This window comes from Octopus sinensis, linkage group LG3, assembly GCF_006345805.1.
Source record: "Octopus sinensis linkage group LG3, ASM634580v1, whole genome shotgun sequence".
In the NCBI taxonomy this organism is placed as follows: Eukaryota; Metazoa; Mollusca; class Cephalopoda; order Octopoda; family Octopodidae; genus Octopus; species Octopus sinensis.
Genome location: NC_042999.1, coordinates 100,858,554 through 100,869,614, shown reverse-complemented (window position 1 = coordinate 100,869,614; position 11,061 = coordinate 100,858,554). Strand labels below are relative to the sequence as shown.

The 11,061-nt window shown below is 36.5% G+C and overlaps 1 protein-coding gene across 4 annotated transcripts in view; it reads left to right on the top strand.

The window, feature by feature from the left end:
* Positions 1–11,061, top strand: part of LOC115209811 (tubby-related protein 4-like) — a 646,703-nt gene that overhangs the window by 547,447 nt on the left and 88,195 nt on the right. The gene's annotated exons all lie outside the window — the stretch shown is intronic.

Genomic DNA, 11,061 nt, shown 5'->3' with positions numbered 1-11,061 from the left:
TGAAATTTGGCTGCTGTTTCTAGTAGCCTGATAACTTCATTTGTTTTGATTATGTGCCAAATTTTGTATCATTTGTAACTCACCTCTGTGAGCAGCAGCAGCAGTACACCTCTGTGAGCAGCAGCAGCAGTACTGTAGAATTCATGAATCATTTGTTAGCATGCAGTAATGAGTTACTTCCTGCAGTAGATCAACCAAAATTATGTCCATGGAGAGATTGATCTCTCATCTGCTCACTACAGCAGCAACCAAGAATAAGCACAGTGTCTAATGTATCAACTAGAAAAGAAAAAAAAAATGGAGGAAATTTCCAAATTAAATATTGAGCAGAAATTAATGAAGTGACACTGGGTTTTATTTTACCTGTGCAAAGCTACTTAGAATATTTCAGTTTTCAGCAAATCTATATGCAGACCCATTAAAAGACAATGTTAAACATTTATATATAATCAGTTAGGCGTGTTAAATAGATAAGCATGTTAAATACACTAAATGACATCATGCCAAACATCATAATATTGATAATTTGGTTGAAGATAGATTAGCATTGATTGAGTGAATTAATGGAGTTGTAATAGTTGAGAGTTGAATTAAGTTATACTTAACATTAGTGTCTTCCCACTATTGATTCCTGGGCTGATATCAGAAACCATTATTGATTCCACCATTGTCATTTTCTCTGTAATCATTATACATACTAACACACACATGTGTGTGTGGATACAAATATGGTCAAGTAGTCAAGGAGCTTGCTTTGCAATGATGAGATTTCAAGTTCAATCCCACTGCATTGCATCTTCAGCAAACAATTTATACAGTAACCTTAGACTGATCCAAGGCTTGTGAGTGAAGTTGGGTGGATGAAAACTGTGTAAAAGCTCATCTCATGGGTTATAATATAATTCAAGGGGCTAGCTTTGTTACATGCAGATTCCATGAAGGATACACATGCCTTTGAAGTACTTGCTCATTTACACACTAATGCAATAAATAAACAGACCATCTGATCAAATAACAGATTGGTTTAGGATCCAAGTGAGTTAGCTAAAATTTCAAAGTCACTGTCAACCCGTCCCTTTTAAAATTTAATGAACAGTTACTCTACTAAAGAGTATTGAGCAATCCTTTCGTTTAATGTTAAATTGCTTTTATATATAACTTGACATAAAAACAAACATTTATGTATGTATGTATTTATGCTTGCATGCACACATACACACACATGCATGTTGTTGTTTGGCCCTAGGTCTGTTTTGATTAAGCAGGTCTGTGATCAATTACCATCTTAGTTATGACCATCCTGTCTTATTTCAGTCACAAGTTCAAAACTACAACATCCAATATATTCTTTTTTTTTTTTGTAGACGTTAGGGTTTGATGACTTGAGGGGCATTTGCCTGCTTTATGTCAAGGTTCTGTTTTTGGCTTAACATGCATGTGTACACACACACACACACTCTCTCTCTCTCTCTCTCTCTCTCTCTCTCTCTCTCTCTCTCTCTCTCCCTCTCTCTGAGAGAATGTAGTTCAGTTAAAACCTGCGATGGAGCACTGTTCCTACACCTTTGATGGTGCTGCTGCTACACACACATCCAGAGAAAAGACATTCAGACACTTCCTAGATTCCAGCTCACAGATGTACTCTCTCCTTTTGTTTTTTTGTACAGTTATTAAGACAGCCTTTGCTCCTCAAAGCTCATTGGTCTCATGCCACCTCCACTCATCTCTCACCTTCTCCTCACTTTTGTCCAGTTTCCCACCCCAGTCCTACACCAACCACTAGACCTAGAGTACAGGCCTTCTGGAATTTCCTCCTTGAATATCTTTCCTGTAGTTATCAGCTCACAACAGTATAAGCAATATGTTAATGACATCAATCTAATCTGACTTGCAGTATCTGTGAAGGCTATGTGCATTGCTCCTTTCACTGAATTTGAGTACAAGTGTAATACTGAAAGAATTTTAAAGAGAAAATCTTTCTCTTTATAAATATGTGATAAAATATAAAATGTTCACAATTAATGTTAGGCAATAACCTAAAGTTACAAGGCCTATAATATAACATTTACTGAAAAAAAAAAGGTAAATATTTTCTCAGGAAAAGTATCAAATGTTAAGAGCATCCCCACATTTTATTATTTAAATATTAAGAAAAAAAGATAAGGGTTTTGACAGGTTTTTAATTTTCCATAAGGGTCAAGATGGCAAAAGGTTGTAAACTGCTAAATGCATAGGAACTGCTATTCAATGCACATTTGTAGTGCTGTCATATTCATGGAAACCACTATTCTACTCATTAGATACCACTTGTGCTACACATAGAAATCATTGCTCTATATATTGGAAATTGCTTCGTCTGGCACCTGTGTCGGTGGCACATAAAATCGCCCACTACACTCTCGGAGTGGTTGGCGTTAGGAAGGGCATCCAGCTGTAGAAACACTGCCAGATCTGACTGGCCTGGTGCAGCCTTCGGGCTCCCCAGACCCCAGTTGAACCGTCCAACCCATGCTAGCATGGAAAACGGACGCTAAATGAATGATGATGATGATGATGATGCAGTGAAACCAGTGTTCTGCATAATGGAAACCACTGCTATATACGTTGGAATCACTGTTATCTTCATTGGAAACCAATGCTCTACATTTTGGGAATCACTGTTCTATGTGATTGAACAATCTACTAGACATAGCAGCTGAATCTCTCTCAAACCACACCCTACTGTCTTGAGGAAAGGACAGATGAGACAAAGTTGTTCTGCATACCCCAAAACAGATGGAACAACTCATTGCTAGACTTTTTTTTGATGATGGGTTTGTTCAACAAGGGATGTTATGGGGCTTAACAATAACAAAATATATGTCACCTAGTGGCTAAAACCATCACTATGGAGTTGTCCTATCAGCTTATGAACTTTATTACTTTATTTCATGTGTGCCCCTACTTCTGTGAATCTAGCACAACTGAAGTTTTGATTCTCTTTAAGTTAATCTTTTGAATCTTTTGTTAACCCATTGTTTGAAGTGAATTTTAAATACTTTGAGTACGTTTAAAACAAAAATAACTATGTTCATCTTAATAGCTAATATATATGCATTTCAGTAACGTAATATGAAACTCTTGTATAAATGAAACTTGTGTGCTCTATTTGGTTAGATTTATTAGTTAAAACATAGAAGAGAAATTTTAAAAAGCCAAAACAATAAAAAGAAGATAAAACAAAGAAATAATGGCATTGAGTTAGAAGTATCTTCATTAGATACTTCACTAGAAAATTTATAGCCTTATCTGACAATATTTACGCTTTAGCTATCAACATTTTTTACTTGCATTTCTCCATGTTGACGATGAGGCATTGAAATTCTGTCATGTCTGTACACATTGGATGAGCCAGCTGTTGATTTGCAAGGATTGCTGGATGTTTTGATTGCAGACACTTCATTTACAACGTAATGTTATTTGATGATGGATTTTTCAGCTGCTAAATGCTAGAGAATTATTTAAATCAGTTTGTATGTCTTGTTGCTGCATCAGTACTGATCTATGGGATATGCCTGCAAATACTGTGATGTGAAACTAGCTCTTATGTTATTTACAAGCTTTTGTCTTATTACACAAATATTACACACACACACACACACACACACACAGATAGGTAAGTGCAGGTGACTGTGGTTAACAAGCTTGCATCCCAACCACATAGTTTCAGGTTCAGTCCCACTCTATGGCATCTTGGACAAGTGTTTCCTACCATAGCCTCAAGCCAACCAAAGCTTTGTGAGTGGATTTAGTGGACAAAAACTGAAAGAAACCCAACATATGTATGTCTGTGTTCATGCTTTCTTCTTTTAACAAGTGAAGGCACATGGCTTAGTGGTTAGGGTATTCAGCTCATGATTGTAAGTTTGTGAGTTCAATTCCTGGCAGTGTACTTTGTCCTAAAGCAAGCTACATTATTTTATATTGCTCCAGTCCACACAGCTGTCAAAAATGAGAAGTAACTGTATTTAAAGGGCCAGCCTTGTCACATTTTGTGTCATGCTGAATCTCCTTGAGAACTATATTATGGATACACGTATTTGTGGAGTGCCCAACCAATTGCACATTAATTACATGAACAGGTTGTTCCATTGATCAGCTGGAACCCTCATTGTTGTAACCAACGAAGTGCCAGATTTTAGTTTTCTCTAGATATCATGTGATAGTTGTAAACAAGTATAATTTTCATGCAAGTGGTGTCTTTCATTTTCAGCCTTCCATGAAAAACTTGTCTGGCCATGGGGAAATGTTACTTTACCTAGATACAGGTGAGGGTTGGTGACAGGAAGGGCATCTGTGCTCAACAAATTGCATCTGAGCCATGTAAGCATGTAAACTTGGATGCTAAAACAATGATTTATATATATATAATCAATATGAAAGATAGACATATATATATATATATATATATATCATATTACACACACACACACACACACTTTTCATATTGATTATGATACATATGAGAAAATTTACCAACATATTACCATAAGCCATACTTGAAACATCGGAATCATATGTAATTCATGAACTACTACTTGCCTTCGTATGTATGTGTCACAATGTAAAACACACTCTCATAGCACAGATACTGTATATATGCGTGCATAAGCATCTGTATGTGGGCATTTGTGAATGGTATATTTTTATTACTGAAGACAGTTGTAAACATATTACATTAACAAATTACATAACATATGCAAATGCCCACATACATACATGCATACATACATTTATATTTATATTTCATATTGCAATTTGTGAACAATAGCATCATTAGATATAGGTTTATAATTGGACATTCACTGGTTCTCTGTATTTCTGGTGGAGAGAATGGCAAGGTAACTCAGTTGACTTTGAAAGGCACCTATTCTTTGTCAACATTTATATCCTTCACTAAAAGATATAAAAGTACTGACTCAGATACACAGACACATTTACTTCAGTGTGTGCTTGTGTGCTAAGAAGTTTGCTCTTCCCGAACACATGGTTCCAGGTTCAGTCCCACTGTGTGGCACTTTGTGCAAATGTTTTCAACTATAGCTTTAGGCTGACCAAAACCTTATAAGTGGATTTAGTAAATGGAAACTGAAAGCAGCCTGTCATATATGTGTATGTATTTTTATGGCTGTGTTTGTTCTCCACCACCACCACCACTTCACAACTGGTGTTGGTGTGTTTATGCCCTTGTAACTTAGTGGTTCAGCAAGAAACACCAATAGAATAAGTACCAGGGTGAAAAGAATATGTGCTAGGGTTGATTCATTTAACTAAAATTCTTCAAAGTGGTACTGAAACAATGACTGAAACAAGTAAAAGATAATGCATGTGTGTGTGAGTGATGTCGTGTCTTCAGGGCCACAAGAAGCATCCTGAATGCAAAACAGCATTTATAGCTCTGTTTCTGAGAAGTAAAAGTGTTAGCATTGCCGTTCTTTTGGAGACAGAGCTACCAGATTCTGGTCAGTTGAATGAAGTAGTTATAGCATTTACTTTCTTCTGGATTTGTAAATCTGAAGCAGAAAAAAGTGTATCTGGTATGAGTTTCACTATTAGTATTTCACTGCTCTCTGTTGCAGGAAAAATCTTCTCTAGTGTCATCTTAAGCAGAATTAATATTGACTTAATTAATTCTGTGTAGCTAGAGAGTCAGTGTGGTTTAAGTCAGGTCAGAAGACAATGGATATGATATGCAGTTTGTGATAAGCTCAGAAGAAAGCTCTCAAGCACTATAAAGTTTCTATGTGGTGTTTAGATCTTACAAAAGTCTTTGTGGAAAGTATTAACAAAGCTTGAGGTTTCTGAGCAAATGCTAAATATCATAGTGATATGAGGGCATCTATTCTCTCAGATGATAGTTAATCTCAGCCTTATGATGTTCAAAATGGTACTAAACGTTGTGTTTTGGCACCAATATTATTTGCACTATTTTTTTACTGTAATTTTGGATTATGCCTTTTCTGGATTTTTTGGATTATGCCTTTTCTGGATTTTTGGATTATGCCTTTTCAACATGTGTTTCTTGAATACAGGACTATGGGTGATATCTTCAACAAACATTGTTTCAAAGCAGCAACTAAAGTCGTATCTCACACAATAAGAGATTTACTGTTGTTAATATACTAGTTGCAAATATACTCAAGGACATCAGGCACATCATTGATAGATTTGAAAACAGTAAGTATGCATGGTTAAGTGGGATGATAGAGTAAAGAATAGCACTGTCCTGGAAATGTGTGGTTTACTTGGTATAGAGTCTTTCTTAGTCATGTCTCAGATACGATAGTGTGGACACATCTCTTGCATGAATATTGGTTGAATCCTGAAACAAATCTTTTAGGTCAGCTTGAAAATTTATGATGCAATATAGGCTGGCCACTTCTAATATTCAGGTATTTCAAAGATAATTTGAAATGCCTGAATATTAGCAAAGAAAAACTTTAAGAATCTTGCAAGCACCCATGCAGACTAGAAGAAAGAGAGCATTTTTCAGCTTCAAAATTTTGAAACTTAAAGCATACTTCATCATAATCAGTTAAAGAAAAAAAGAAAATAAACTAACAGAACAACAATCTTCCCATGAACCACCATTGTCTACATTGCAGCTTCTCAGTCATGTGCTGATTTATTTAATAAATCATGCCTCATATGCATATTGATTCAAGTAATTTGCATTGCTTGTGTGGTGTTTGTGATTATCTTTGCAAATTGATTGGTGGTCTGGAGATTCATATGAAGAGTCACCAAGTTAAGTGAATGAATGGTAAACATTGGTGAATAGTAGCAGTAGTAGTATGGGTGTGTTGTTGATTACTTATTTGTGTGTTAGTACTGTTTTCTGGTGGATCCAGGTTTTTGTTTTTTCTGTTTCTGCTATTAATTTGGGATTCCTGGTTGGATGTTTTTTTGCTTTTGTGTCTTCTCACTGAAAGCTCATATGTCATCTTGGACAGAAGATTTCCATCATATGTATATATATATATAAAGTTAATCCAAACATGAAAACACAAAGAGAAAACACAACAATGTGAGGACATGGAACAAGTATAGTGTTACTGGATGCTCAGGAAAGGAAAGAAAGGAGGATTTAACATTTCGAGCAGAGCTCTTCATCAGAAACATAGGAAAAGGAAAGATCCAAGGAAGGGAAGACGGAGGAAAAAAGTCGCCAACAATACACATGCGGTCACATTTTTTGTATGTATATATACATTTTTTGTATATATATATATGTAATTGACTGGCTTCTGTGCCAGTGGCACGTAAAAAGCACCATCCGAATGTGGCCGACGCCAGCACCGCCTTGACTGGCTTCTGTGCTGGTGGCATGTAAAAAGCACCAACCGATTGTGGCCGCTGCCAGATTCCCCTGGCACGTAAAAAGCACCCACTACACTCATGGAGTGGTTGGCGTTAGGAAGGGCATCCAGCTGTAGAAACACTGCCAGATCAGACTGGAGCCTGGTGCTGCCTCCTGGCTTCCCAGAGCCCGGTCGAACCGTCCAACCTGTGCTAGCACGGAAAACGGACGTTAAACGATGATGATGATATGTAATCGTCATCATCATCATCATTTAATGTCCGTTGTCCATGCTGGCATGGGTTGGATGGTTTGACCAGGGCTGGCAAGCTCGAAGGCTGCACCAGACAGCAGTCTGTTTTCTACAGCTGGATGCTCTTCCTAATGCCAACCACTCCGAGAGTGTAATGGGTGCTTTTACATGTCACTGGCATGGATATCATTTGCATGATGCCAGTATCTGCCATGACTGCATTTTTACCTGGCTTGCTGAGTTTTCTTTTCAAGCACAACATAAATCCAAAAGTCTCGGTCATTGCCTCCATGAGATCCAACACTTGAAATGAACTTTTCACATGCCACTGGCATCAACCACTTTGCCTCTCTGCGGCCCAACACTCAAAAGGTGCTTTTTATGTACTCCCAGCACAGGTGCCAGTTACATGACTCCAGCATCAACCATGACTACGATTTCACTTGGCTTGATGAGTCTTCTCAAGCATAGTATATCGCTAAAGGTCTCAGTCACTAGCTATTACCTCTGTGAGGCCCAAAGTTCAAAGATCATGCTTCACCACCTTGTCCTATGTCTTCCTAGGTCTACCTCTACCACAGGTTCCCTCCACAGTTAGAGATCAGCACTTCATTCATGCAGCTGTCCTTGTCCATACACATCACATGACCATACCAGTTGTCTCTCTTGCACACCACATCTGATAGGTCTTACACCCAACTTTATATATATATATAAGTGTATGTGGATGTGTGGCTGTATATATATATATATATACACACACAAATATGTATATAAGTGACTTTATGAGTGTGTTGGAATAATGGGTGAATGGCTGAGAAGTTTTGTCTCAACCAGTCTTACTTCACAGCACCATGGGCAGGTGTCATCTACAGTAGCCTCAGGCCAACTGAAACCTTCTGAATGAACTTGATGGACAAAAACTAGGAAAAGCTTGTTGAATGTGTGTGTGTGTGTGTGTGCACATGTGTGTATCATTGTGCAATAATTGTAAATAACTGGTACCATCATGCAAGAGGTGCTGTCTGTTTCCAGTCTTCTGTGAAAACATTTCTGCCCATGAGGAACATTACTTTACCTGAAAGTGGATGTGTGTTGGCAACTGGAATGGCATCCATCTGATCCATGCAAGCTAGAAAAAAGCGGATGTTAAAACAATAGTGATGATGGTAAGGATATGCATTCATACACATGCATATTTATACACAGAACAGTGGTATTTTGCCAAGAAAGACATGGTTATGAACATTAGAACCACAGAGCTATGACTGACCCATACATATATATATGGATCAAAATATATATATATGGATCAACCAATAAATTGGTTGAATGCCCTTCTTTTGTTTGACCACTCACTCCTATATATATATATATATATATACATATATATATATATATATATATATATAGGGAGAGAGAGAGAGAGAGTGGAGATATAGATAGATCAATATATACATACCTACATATATGTGTGTGTGTGTGTGTATGTGTGTGTGTGTGTGTGTGTGTGTATATATAAATGTATGTAAGCATGTATATATTTATGAGCTTTGAGGCAAAGATAGAAAGAGGAAGAAATGAAAATATAATTAGTTTAGTCTATTCTTATGTTTACACATAAATATCTATACCTGTTTACAAGTGACATAAGCATTTATTTGCTATTACAGACTGACTGCAGGCTGTCTAATGGATAACAGAATTACCTGCTATCTTATTCACATTAACATCACATGACGTGTGTATACATATAAATATATATATATGTATGCGTTCCCATGTAGGGTGTCTGTACATATACATTTGTTTATGGGTATCACCATCATTTTTATGTTTATTTTTCCATGCTTGCATGAATTCATTGAATTCTCTTCAGCATAATGGTTTCGCACTTTGTTGCTTTCCTTTGCTGTCCCTTTTGTAAGAACCAGCATACTGAGATTAGCTTTTTACACTTCTGCCCATGTCTTCCTCAGTTTTTTTCATCTGCAGTTTTCTTTGACTTGAATATTCTGGTATTTCTTTACCTGACTATCCTCATCTATATGCATTCGGTCTCCACCAATTACTACTCCAGATTAGCTTTTCTCTCTGATTCCATCTAGCACTTATTCTGCAATTACTAATTAACTAGTCAATATTAAAATAGTTATTCTTTACCGGGGATAAAATTTAGTATTAGTAACTATTTATCTGTTACATTTCCTGTGGTTGGTTTCTTGAACTTCATGTTGTAAATACTTCATTTGCATCACAGTAGATGCAAATAAACTAACTGCTCAGTTTATTCCATAAACTATATTCATAACCATGATGTAACCTGGAGTAACCATTGCAATGTTGTTCAACATGTCTGCTAACAGTTACTACAAAATAGTGATCTTGCTATAATTTATGACTAAGATGGTTCAAAAGAAGGCCTCATAAAACCAGTTTTTTTGCAATGCTTAGTTACTTTATTTACCAAATTCTTTGTCACTAGCATGACTGTCCTAATCCATCATTATTATCTACCCAGAAGAATTTGTACTTGTTTTTTGCCTGTGCAAAATCTGGATGAAAATCCCCTCTATTCCACTTCTTGCACAGAGCACTCATCTACTCACCCCAAATCTAACACCTCATCAGACGTACCTTTCATTGTACAATGTTGATTAGTTGTAGCTCTGAAGATTTTTACTTAATAAGGAAGATATTTGATTATAAGTTGATGTTGGTTGATGCAGGATGTCTGTTTTCTGCTCCTGAGAGAAAGTATACATTCACATGGTGATAGTTGATGGATTCTTGCACAGCTGATTTTTGATCAGGTGCACAACACTAGCATGATAAATGTTGATGACTGAAAAGTTTAATCATCATGTAAAACAGGAAGCAACAAAGATGGCAAGGAAGAGTTGGTGGAGGGCAAGGTTGTTGTTGAGTTTTGTGTTCTTTGCATATTTCTTCAACTTTTCTTTTTCTTTTGACTTCAGAAAAGTCACTTCTGATGACAATAGATTGATACCATTTAGAGTAGTTCTGGCTTTAGTTTTTCTGTTTTGTGTCAATTCCAGCCATTTTGAAAGCTGATTTTAGAAGGCATCTTCATGATCTTTTGCTAGTAGTTAATTTGCTGAAGAAGATTTGACAAAGAAACCTCTCTTCTTTCATTCTTATTGCATATCTCAACTATTATAGATAGTCTTTCATCATAATTGATTCTACGCTCCAACTGTTGGTCTTTCTGTTAGCATTGTTATTTATGTAGTGTTTTCATTTGATGCTTAAGATGGATTTTTTGTTGGTGGAAATGCTCCTGCTTTTTGATGTCTCAACAATAAAGTGTCCATGTTTTTCAACTGTATAATTATTTTGAAGTGACCACAGCTTGAGGGACTGGTCTAATTCTGTGCCTCACATCCTTTCTTGAAATACAAGAATACTACTTTGACTGGGAAAATGCTCATCTTGTTCTACAGTGTGA